General features: G+C 31.8%; 1 non-coding gene across 1 annotated transcript; it reads right to left on the bottom strand.

The window, feature by feature from the left end:
* Nucleotides 1-7,012: 7,012 nt before the first annotated feature.
* LOC131182591 (small nucleolar RNA R71) lies at nucleotides 7,013-7,119 on the bottom strand. Its single transcript, XR_009150855.1, has one exon. It is a non-coding gene; the product is annotated as a small nucleolar RNA R71 (small nucleolar RNA).
* Between the last annotated feature and the right edge of the window lie 5,508 nt (nucleotides 7,120-12,627).

The following is a 12,627-nucleotide window of genomic DNA, read 5'->3' as shown; positions in this document are numbered from 1 at the left end:
AATGGTCAGTTTTAGGTCTCAAGTGTACCTAATCCGAATTGGTCATTTTTCACATCAACTTGCAAGCAGAATTTTGGTATGGTTTCTCAATGAAAGTTGGCACATTTTGTGCCTAGTTTCACCTCAAATTGGTCTCATACCAATTGAGGTTACACATTTCAGGTTATGGGCTAAAATGTACACTGCCCTCAATATGCATTTCACACCCCACTTCAAACACACATATACCTTGCAATTTGGTTCACTTCCCTACCAATCTGTTTTGGTACATTAACCACAGTATAATCTACTTTACATTAACATTATTTTGGGCAGATTACCATTACTCTCAACACACCAAATATAATTCACATTTACAATATCTCAATACCATTACATACACACCTAAACACCACTAATTCTCACATACACTTTACACAATAATTTCATACACATATCCTTCATTCCTTAATGCCACAATTCTGCCAACACTCCCATGAATATACACATTTATTCAAGTGTCGCCAAGGCTGCCCAAATTTGTCCTTCAACATCAAAGTGCTGTCCAAGTTACCAATTCCCATCCAAGTGCATCATTCACCATATATACATGCATTAAATCACTAGGTTACTAAATCACCATGATTAACATTATTTCTCATCAATTATATACACAAATACCTCATCAAAAACGTGACCCATGGCTGTCCAAAAATGGCTATCTCAATAACTATTTAAACTTCAAAATTTCCTTCACAAAACTAACACCCATAACATAAACATAAAGTTTAACAAGGAAATTCTCAAAAATGCAAACTTACCTTTAATTGTAACTTGCTAAACCTTCACCAAACTTCTCAAAATTGGTATCAATATCTTCCTTGTGATGTGTAGACAAAGTTTCATGAAGGAACCCAAGAGGTTGGAGTTGAAAATGGAGAGTTAAGAAAGCTTGCATGAAAATGGCTATGGAGTTCCTCTCACCTCCATTCACGGCAATGTTTATGAAATGAGGAAGATGAACATTCTGATGGGTATAGTGGCCTTACATCAGCCACATTTTATGTTTAATTTAATCCTTTAGTGGTCCACTTAGTCATTTAATCATATAATAAGCTAAATGTGCATTTATTCCACATTAACCCATGATTTTCCACTATTTATTTTAGGTACCACCAATTTAATTTTTCATTTTATTTTCTTAGTGTAATACTATTTATTTTTAATGGACATTTAGGTCAAAAGACAATTCGGGGTGTCAAATGACCATAATGCCCCTGTTCGGGTTACGTTCCCGATTTTTCGGTAACATCGTATTTTGTCTGTTTTTCAATTTCTCACTTTTCTTTGTACTAATTATTTAATTTTTCTTTAATCTTTCTAATGAGATTAATCCTTCCATAAGGTTCTATTTATGTCCTAAAATGTTTTTCCAGGGTTCCCCGCAGTCTAGGGCCAGTCAACGGTCCACTCCGTGACTTCCTGGGCATGTCACCCATCGCTAGTTTTCCCGGCTCGCTTAACTTGATCACATTTCTTTGCTATTATTTTTCCTTTATTTTTCTTGTATTTTCTTTTCTTGTATTTCATTATTTTATGTCTCCTCACTCATATTGAAGTGTAGTTCTAAGCATCCTAGCTGTCCGGACAACACTGGTCACCGGTACAGCAGAACGCACTACAGAACTTAGGGGTGTTACAATTATCTTAGCATTTATATTCAAATTATTATTTTTTAAAAATTAAAACATTTAGTAATTAAATGTAATATTTACAAATTATTTATATTATTTTATAAATATTAATTATTATTTTTTTTATTTCTCTTATTATTATTTTAATATTTATGATTTAAATTATTATTATTTTTATTTTGATTTTAAAAATTAAGATATTTTATCATTAAATATAATATTTAAAAATTATTTATATTATTTTTTTATAAATTCATTTTTGCCAAAACATTATTTATCAAATGTTACCCTCCATGATGACGATGATGATGATAGATCATTGATGGCTATTAGTTAAAATAAAGTAATCATTAATTTATGATATAATAATCAACTATCATATAATTCAATCTTAAATTATTTTATATCTTTAACAAATATTTTTATTGCATTGTTATATTTTTTTATTATAAAATCTTTGTTAAAAAATTTGAAAGACAAAAATGTACTCTATATAAAAATTATAAAAATAAAATATAGAGATTTAACCTATTTATAATTAGTCTATATTATTTTTTGTTTTAATAATTTAATATTCTTTTTATTTTGTTTTTATAAAATTAATTAATGCTTATTATTATTATTATTATTATTATTATTATTATTATTATCATCATCATCATCATCATCATAATTATCATCATCATCATTATAGTCAACTTATGGCCATTTAATTAAAATGACCAAGTAAATAAGAAACATTTTACTTTTAAAAAATTAAATTTAAATGTTTTTGTTACTATTTTTTAATTCAATAATATTTAGTTATAAATTATTTTTTATTTAAATGATTTTTATTTATTAGTCAATATATAGTATCATATGAGATTTTTAATACACATCAAGCACTATTCTTTTACTAAGTATTTTTATTTAATCTAAATGTACTCAAATATTTTTTATATTTTATTATTTCTTTCAAAGTAATTAGTTATCATTGTCAAAATTTATTTATTTAAATATATCTAATTAATATTTATTTAATTATTAATTTTTTAAATTTTCTTATTTAATATTTCTTAAACTTTGAATATCTTATTTCATTATAATTATTTATCGAATAAAATTATAATTAATAGTTTGATTATCTATATTTTATTATAATTAATTTTCATCAAAATTATTTTTAAATTTTAATTAAATATCTATATCTTAGTGCATAAATTATCTCTTAATTATATTTTTATATAAAAGTAGAATTTTAAAGATAAATTACAAAAATAATAACATTGAAAATTTAGCTACAAATAAAGATGATTAAGAACAATTAAAGTTATAATATTATAATCATGAAATCTGCCTTTTGAAAAATAGTTTATATTTATAATATTTATTTTAATAATAAAAAATTATGACATTTTAAAATTAAAACTTTTATGAAATGTATTTATTTTATATTACAAATTTATGTAAAGTGATCACTATTTTTTTTAAATAATTATTTTATAAAAAAATTGAGATTAATAAAAAAAAATTACATTTAGATGTAGTAATTTTATAAATAATATAATATAATGTTATTTTTAATTAATAATAATATTATATATTTTTATTATTACTAAAATTAAATAATTCAATTCATCATTAGCAATTTGATAATTTTTTTATTATAGTAATAAAAAAATATTATATTTACATATTTTTAAAATAATATTATTTTCTCATTAATTTAATGCATTTTCTATAATTTATAAAAAATAAATATCGATTTACATAAATTATGAGATAAAATATAAAAATTTTATGAAATTTAAATTATTTTTTAAATAAAGTACTTTAAAATAATCATGAAAATTACTCTTAATAAATGTATAAAAAGAATTAAATAGGTATTTTAATTAATTATAACATAAATTAATTAAAATTTTATTATTATGATAAGTAAAAGTTTATTTAAATTAAATTAAATAAAAGATAATTTTTAATTTAAAATTAGTTTAATAGTAATAATTTATTTTATTTAAAATATAATTAAAAATTAAATTAAAAAATAAAAATTATAAATTACCCATGCATAGCATGGGTATTATGCTGGTTCAAATAATAATACCAAATAATTATTCTTTCTGCCAGTATATATGTACAAGCCAAGTTGAAAATATTTTAAAGTCCTGCCCTCATTTTCAATGCCTTTAAAGGGCAGACATATATATATATATATATATATATGACCTGTAGTACATGAACTCATTACCTACATCAAATTTTATATGAACTTACCTTACATGAAATCCTTTCTCTAGGCTAGACACAATCCACCTCTCCCGATCTCTTTCATGGCAAAATCCTCCATTCTCAAAGTTCAAGAGCACTGCAAAGTCTCTCCCCTACGCAATTCAGCTCCACCAACTACTCTTCCTCTAACTTTCTTGGACATAACTTGGCTTTTCTTCTCTTCAAGCCAGCCTCTCTTCTTCTATGAATATCTTCACTCTACCTCTCACTTTCTTTGCTCCACACTTCCCAACGTCAAGCACTCTCTCTCCCTAGCTCTCAAGCATTTCTTCACTTTTCTTGGAAATCTTGTTCTTTCCCCTAATGACTCCAATAAGCCCAAGATTGTTTACAATGCAGGGGATTGTGTTTCATTTTCTGTTGCAGAGTCTAGTGGTGATTTCGGGCACTTAACCAGTAATCATGCAAGAGAAGTACATGAGTTTTACTTTCTTGTGCCTGAGTTGGCTACTAGTAGTCTCAGAGCATGCATTACCTGATTCCTTTACTTGCAGTGAGAGTTACGATTTTTGTTCTTAAACTTATATAGTCGTAACATTATAGTCATTAAATTTAAAAATGTAACATAAAATTCTCTCAATTTTCAAATTTTGCACAATAAAATCTCTCTAGTCTCCAATAACCAATTTTTCAGTTAGGCGTTGACTTAGACAGTTTCAGTGTAACGTTTAGTCATTATTTTTCTTTTTTTCTATTAAGTCATATGTAAATTGAATCCTTCTACTCTCTATAGATGATGCATACATTTTGCATAGTCATTTAGGTCTAATTTCATAGCCATTTTATTTTATTATTAGTCATTTTTAGCTAATTTCATTAGTTATTTAGTTAGTTTTTCATAGTTGTCAATTTTGCATTAATTTGTAATTTTTACTTTGTTTTGTAGGAAAAATGGTGTTTGTGAAGGACTAAAGAGAAATTTTGCCATTGAGGAATGACTTCTACAGCCAAAGATGTCAAAAACAAGTTTTCAAGCTAAAATATGCATTGACCAAATTGTGCATAACTTGCCGCATAAGCTATGCGGATCTGCATAAGGAGAAAAATCACTGTTCCAATACCTGCCGAAATGTGCATAAGGAGACTGCATAGCTTATGCACATTCACGCCTCCCTTATGCACTCTCACGGAATTGTGCATAACCTATGCACCAAGTCATGCAGTTTCGCATAAGTGAACCAGAAACCAGCCGAAAACTGCATAAGGGACTGCATGACTTATGCTGTCCACTTATGCAGTCCCATAAAGAGTTCATTAATGAGCTGGCAGAAGATTCCCTCAGAAAATCCCTCCTCAAACACACCATTTTAGGGCTCCATGTTAGAAAATGCTATAAATAGTCCCATTTCCCATTTTAGAAGTGGGGACAAAGAGAAGAAAAGGAGTAGAAAAGAAAAGAAGGAGGTGTAGGCAGCAGCTGAAGAGTCACTTTCACCTTCCACACCATTTTCAACCAAGATTTGCAGATTTCTTTCTTTCCTTACATTTTTCCTACATTTCTAGTGTTTAGTTTCTTGTTTCTTAGCTTAGATTAAAGCTTTATTACCATTTAAACTCAATATATCTTGTAAGCATTATGGGTAGTGAGTAGTTTACCTTTGATTCTGGAGTAAGGGTTGTAATATTTGAGATATTTTGTGGATTTTGATTGGGTAATCCATATTTTGTGGTCTTAATGAGTTTTATTTATTTCTTGTGTGCTTAATGACATGCTTAGTGTAGGATCCCATTAAGTGATGTTTTTAATCCATGGTTAGGGCACCGAAAGGAGAAGGCCTTGTGATAGATAATCAAGGAATTGGACTTAATTAACTTAGATCTAGAAATAGACTAAGGATTAAGAGGATTCACAGATTAATTAAAGAACTTAATGGGTCTTAATTAATTCTAACTCTAAAGTAGGATTAGTTTGATTAAGGCACTCTTTGTCTCACTCGAAAGGGTATTCAAAGGATTTAAGAATTAATCTCCTTAAAACCCGTAAGTTTCATAAGATTGGATAACCAATTTAAAAATCCCAAAATAGCTCGAATATGAAATTATTAATTTTTAATCAAATTTAATTGCATGCCATTTTAAATTTCGCCATATTTCAACTTGCTTATTTCAAATTGATGCAATTTTAGTTTAATTAGTACATTGTTGAATAGATTATTAATTTTGCACATATAGATTTCATACTCCATTACTCATCAATTCATTACTTTAATTTCAAAAATAGCTCAATTTAGTCAACTTTTTATATCAAAAATTCAATCATTAACACAAATCCTCGTGGGAACGATATCTTTCAGACATTTATACTTATCCGTGCACTTGCGGTAGGGACACATCAAGTTTTTGGCGCCGTTGCCGGGGAGTTGTTTGTTTAAGATTGAATTCTTGATTATTTTAGTTGTTTATAGTTTTATCTTTGTTATCTTTTCATGTTGTGTTTGTTTGTTCTTTTTCAGGTATTTTTAATCTTTTATGAGAAGAGCTAGAAGCACAAGTGACACATCCTTATTGTTTAATCCTGAAATTGAGAAATTTTATAAAGCCAACAAGAAAGAAACCAGAAGAAGAAAAGAAGCATTGAGAGAAACTGAATTAGAAGCAGACATGGCTGATGAAAGAATGAGAATTGGTGGTATTGCTGGAAATGATCGAAACAATGAAAATGCAGCCCAAGGTGAAGAGATTATAAATGCTAATGTGCCTAGGGGAAGTATGATGGATCATGCTTTTCCTCATTTTGATGACTTGAGAGAGAGCATAGTAAGACCAAGAATTGATGCAAATAGCTACAAGATGGATTTTGGAGTTCTTCAAATGATTCAAAATTCTCAATTTGGGGGATATCCTTCTGAAAATCCACACACACATCTGAAAAAGTTTGCTATGATTTGTGACATGCAAAAAAACCTGGAGTATCTGATGATGCAGCAAGATTGAAGCTATTCCCATTCTCTTTGAAAGATAGAGCATTGGATTGGCTTGATTCTTTACCTCACAACTCCATCACAAATTGGGAGCAATTCACTGATGCATTTCTTGCACAATATTTTCCACCTGGAAAAACTCAAGAATTGAGGAATCAAATGACAGCTTTCAGACCAAGAGAAGATGAAACTCTTTATGAATCATGAATGAGATGGAAGGAATTAGTGAGACAATGCCCACATCATGCCATTCCGAAATGGATGATAAACCAGAATTTTTACACAAATGTTACTCCTACAATTAGAGGGATTATTGATGCTCAAACAGGAGGAGAATTTATTATGAAGCATGAAGATGAAGCTTATGAGCTACTGGAGAAAATTGCAAAGAATACTCATCTTTGGAGTAGTCCAAGAGGACCAGCTCCAACTCAAAAAAGGCAAGCTGCTGGAATGTATGATCTTGATCCATTCAACATGATTAATGCAAAGTTTGATGCACTTACAAATGTTTTGGCTAAGAAGATGGAAGATTTGAGTATATTGGTTAGTTCATCATCATCATCTGGAAGTTCACAACAAGTGGCTTATGCAGAGGGAACTACCAGCTGTGGGGTAGACTATGGAGAACAAGCAGCATATGTTGGTAATTATGGAAACAAGCAAATGGGGAATCCTTACTCTCAAACTTATAATCCAACTTGGAGGAATCATCCCAACTTTTCATGGGGAAATCAGCAAAATCAAGTTCCAAATCAGAATTTTCAACCACAACAGCAACAAGGAATTCCATATCAGCAAAATAGGCAACCATTGCCTAATTTTCAGCAGAAAACTATGAATCCTCCACCAAAACAGCAAGAACAAAGTTCCACCACTGAAGCTTTATTGCAACAGATTCTTGCTAACCAATCTAAGCATGATGAGGAGATGAGAGAGATGAAAGCAAGGCTAGAACAGATGTAGACACATAACAGAATGCTGGAAAATCAGATTGTACAACAAGCATCTTCCTCAAGTACCAAGTCTTTTGGAAAACTTCCAAGTCAACCAGAAAACCCAAGAGAGCAATGTCAAGCTATTACTTTAAGAAGTGGGAAAGTTGTAAATAATGAGAAGAGTGAAAAAAATGAGAAGAGTGAAAATAGTGAGAAGAGAGAAAATGAGAAAGAAACTGATGAGAGTGAAAAAATGTAAAGAGAAAATTGAAGAGAAGGAAGAGAAGTATATACCTCCTGAGCCCTACAAGCCACAGCTTCCCTTTCCACAAAGATTTCACAAAGCCAAGCTTGACAAGCAATTTGGAAAGTTTTTAGAGGTCTTGAAGAAGCTTTACATAAATGTGCCTTTTATTGATGCTCTTTCACAAATGCCCTCTTATGCAAAATTCTTGAAAGAAATTCTCTCAAACAAGAGGAAACTTGAAGACCATGAAACTGTAGCTTTGACAGAAGAATGTAGTACTATCCTCCAAAGGAAACTTCCTCCAAAGCTCAAGGATCCAGGGAGTTTTTCAATTCCCTGCCACATTAGGGAATCATGTTCTACAAAAGCTTTATGTGATTTAGGGGCTAGTGTTAGCCTTATGCCCCTTTCCATTTATGAGAAGCTCAATATGGGAGATCTTAAGCCAACCCACATTTCTCTTCAGTTAGCTGACAGATCAATTAAGTATCCTGAAGGGATTTTGGAGAATGTGCCTCTGAAGGTTGGGAAGTTCTATATACCTGTTGACTTTGTCATCTTGGACATGGAGGAAGATTCTAATATTCCAATTATCTTGGGAAGACCCTTTCTAGCTACAGCAGGAGCATTGATTGATGTTAAGGGAGAAAAATTGACTCTTAGAGTTGGTGAAGAGCAATTGGTTTTCAATATTAATAACACTATGAAGAAGCATCATTCTGAAGCTGATACTTGCTTGAGAATTGATATCATTGATGAACTGGTTGAAGAACACTTCAGAAAGAAATATCCAGAAGATCCACTTGAAAATTGTTTGGTTCATGGAGGAGGCATAGACTATGACAACCCTCATGTGGCTGCATATGCTCAACATTTAGAGGGTAGTCCACCATTCATTTCTGCTCCAGTTTTTCAACTTACACAAAAGGAAAAAGCAAAATCTAAGCAACCATCATTCAAGGAAGAAGATGCACCTAAGGTAGAACTTAAGCAACTTCCTTCTCAGCTCAGGTATGAATTTCTTGGCACTAATAACACTTATCCAGTAATTGTAAATGCAAACTTGAGTACCTTAGAGGCTGATAAGTTGTTAAGAGTGTTGAGGCAATTTAGGAAAGTTTTAGGGTATACCATAGATGACATTAAGGGAATAAGCCCACACTTTTGCATGCACAGAATCAGTTTGGAAGAAAACTGTAAGCCATCTATTGAACATCAGAGGAGGTTGAACCCAAATATGAAAGAAATTGTTAAAAAGGAAATTTTGAAGTTGCTTGATGCAGGGATCATATACCCTATCTCAGACAGTACTTGGGTGAGCCCAGTACATGTTGTCCCAAAAAAGGGTGGAATGACAGTGGTCAAAAATGAAAATAATGAATTAATTCCTACTGCAATGTTGACTAGTTGGCGAATGTGCATAGATTACAGAAAACTAAATGTTGCCACTAGAAAAGATTATTTTCCACTTCCCTTCATTGATCAAATGTTAGAAAGATTGGCTAGGCATTCTTATTTTTGCTATTTAGATGGATATTCAGGTTTTTTTCAAATCCCTATCCATCCAAATGATCAAGAGAAAACCACTTTTACTTGTCCATATGGAACCTTTGCTTATAGGAGGATGCCATTTGGGTTGTGTAATGCACCAGCCACTTTTTAAAGGTGCATGATGGCAATCTTCTCAGATTTCATTGAAGATATAATGGAGGTTTTTATGGATGACTTTTCTGTTTATGGATCTTCATTTGACATATGCTTGGCTAACCTTTCTAAAGTTTTGCAAATGATGTGCGAATCTTGACCTTGTGTTAAACTGGGAAAAGTGTCATTTTATGGTTCAGGAAGGGATAGTGCTTGGACATTTGGTGTCTAACAGGGGAATAGAGGTTGATAAAGCCAAAGTTGAAGTGATAGAGAAGATGGCTCCTCCTACCAATGTCAAAGGAATTCGAAGTTTTCTAGGACATGCTGGGTTCTACAGACGCTTTATCAAGGATTTTTCTAAAATAGCCAAACCTTTATCTAATTTGTTGAGTCATGACATACCATTTGTATTTGACCAAGAGTGTTTGGATGCCTTTTGTAGGTTGAAGCAAGCTCTTATCACTGCACCAATCATGCAACCACCTGATTGGAGCCTACCTTTTGAAATTATGTGTGATGCTAGCAACTATGCAATTGGAGCTATTCTTGGTCAAAGAAAGGACAAAAAGGCTTATGCTATTTTGTAAATCCCCGGTTGCATAGCCTGGTATATTTCACTGTTCCGGTGACCGGTGTCAGTCCGGACAATTATTGGGATTAGAGCCATACTTAAGACAATTTGAGAAGCCATAAACACAAATAATTAGTAATGTTTAATTAGTTAACTATAAATAAGAAAAACAGAACATAAGAGGTTAAACGAGCCGAGAGTCATAGCGATGAGTGACCTCCTCGGGAACGACTGCGAAGTCATTTTAAACTCAAATTTCGAACCGTAAAAAGTGACGCTGCGGTCCTTAGGACCCTCATGAACACAGTGGAAAAGAGAAAACCACGAAAAAGAACTGTTAAGCTACCAAATAATTAGGTCGTGGAGCGGAAGAAATATTGGATTATTTGCAAACCGGGATGAACCGGCGAGGGGCAATTTGGTCAATTGACCCCGAGAGCTGACTCCTGACCTAACTGTCAAATAAAATCGGAGAAAAGAAAATTTCAGAATCGAGAATTAAATTAAAGAAATAATAGAAAAAAAATAAATAAATAGAAAAAAAAAGGAAAGAGGTTGGAAAAGTCAAAAGTTATGACATCATGCATGATGTCATAACTAAATTAATAAATTGAATTAATTAATTTGGATTTAGTGGTCTTTCATAAGCAAAAACGTGTAAAAGGAAAGAAAAACAAAATCACTTCTTCTTCTTCTTCATTTGCCGCCTCCCTTCCCTTTCCCAAATCTCTCTCACCTTAAATCACCATTAAAGCTCATTTTGAGCTTGAAGAACCCTAAATCCCAACCTAGAAATTTTATTTACCAACCTTAAACCTTGTTGATTTCACTTGAAAGGAAGTTTGAGCAAGAAAGAAAGAAAGAAAGAAGAACAAAAGATAGGGTTTTGAAGCTTTAACAAAAGGTTAGTATGTTAAATTGTTACTTTTCCATTCAAATGCATGTTTAGGTAATTAAGTGAGCTAATAACTTGATTTAAATGAAACAAATATGGGGAAAGAATTAAATTGAAATTTTGGGCAGCTTGAGAGGAGTGTGGTTTGCATGAATATGATGCAATTGAGTGAGTTTAGAAGCTTTACTTAGTGAAATGATTAACATTAAAATTATTAGAAGTAGTTAAATGCAAGAGTTAGTGAGATTAAGGTTTCAATGCTAGGGTTTATGGACCAAAATTTGGAGAAATGCATAAATGGCATGTTTAACCTATTGTGACATGAAATAATGATCAATTAGGACCAAATAAATTGTATGGGAATGGTGGAAAATTTAGCTAAATTCGTAGGTCAATGGTCATGCTGCTGGCAGCATGACCAAACCTACTTTGAAGGACCAAAACTCAAATTTTACAAGCCTAATGGATATGCCACCAATTGGGGATGAAAATAGACATAAAAGAGCACAATTTTCATTAAGGAACCATGGCCAAAAACTGACCAAAACTTGGTGAAACAATTGACCAAAGTGAGTTGATTGCAGGCTGCCACTGCACTAAACTGACCAAATGAACAGTAACTGTTCATTTGGTCATAACTCGAGTTAGACAGGTCAAATTGACCTGAAATTTGGCCAGGGGTTAGAGGGCATATAGATCTAAAACTTTCATGAAGAACATCACCCCAGATTATGCCATTAACCCTTTCAAAATCATTGAGCAAAATTAAATTACTGTACCTGCAACTCTGCAGATTTTCAGTGGGGCAGCAATGTTTGGATGACAATAACTCTCTCTAGAAAACTCGGATTTAGGCGATTCTTGAACCGATGGAAACCTAAGACATAGTAAAACATTTCATATGAAGAAAGTGAGACCAAATTATGAACTTAACTTGATCAAACAATTGACCAAAGTTGGACCAAAAATCTGCCAGCACCTAAATTGCAGTATGAATAAAGGCACGTGAACAAGAAACTTATTTTGGCCATAACTTGAGCTACAAAACTCCGATTGAGGTGATCCAAAAATGAGAATACACTTAAGACAATAAGGAACATTTTCTATGAAGGAAGTTTTATCAAATTCCAACAGTAGATCGACCAATGGAATAGTGCAACTTCGGAAAACCAAAACCGAAAATTGGCAATTTTGCCAAAATGACCTAAGCTTTAAACAAATGACCAAAACCAACAAGTTTGGTGACCAAAATGTGGTATGTGGGTGAAGTTGGAGTTCCCATACCTATTAAGCCTTAGAAAGTCAATAATTTGACTTGAATAGTGCAGTGCATAGTAACCCGAAACACAATTTCGAGAACGTCGAATTTAACACGTTAGAGTTAGGTAAATGTGAAGCTAAGTTTATTTTGAATTTATTTTAAGTTCTAGTACTGAAACATTGTAAAATTGTGTGTTTCAG

Source organism: Hevea brasiliensis, chromosome 8, assembly GCF_030052815.1.
Source record: "Hevea brasiliensis isolate MT/VB/25A 57/8 chromosome 8, ASM3005281v1, whole genome shotgun sequence".
In the NCBI taxonomy this organism is placed as follows: Eukaryota; Viridiplantae; Streptophyta; class Magnoliopsida; order Malpighiales; family Euphorbiaceae; genus Hevea; species Hevea brasiliensis.
This window is presented reverse-complemented; position numbering and strand designations above follow the sequence as displayed.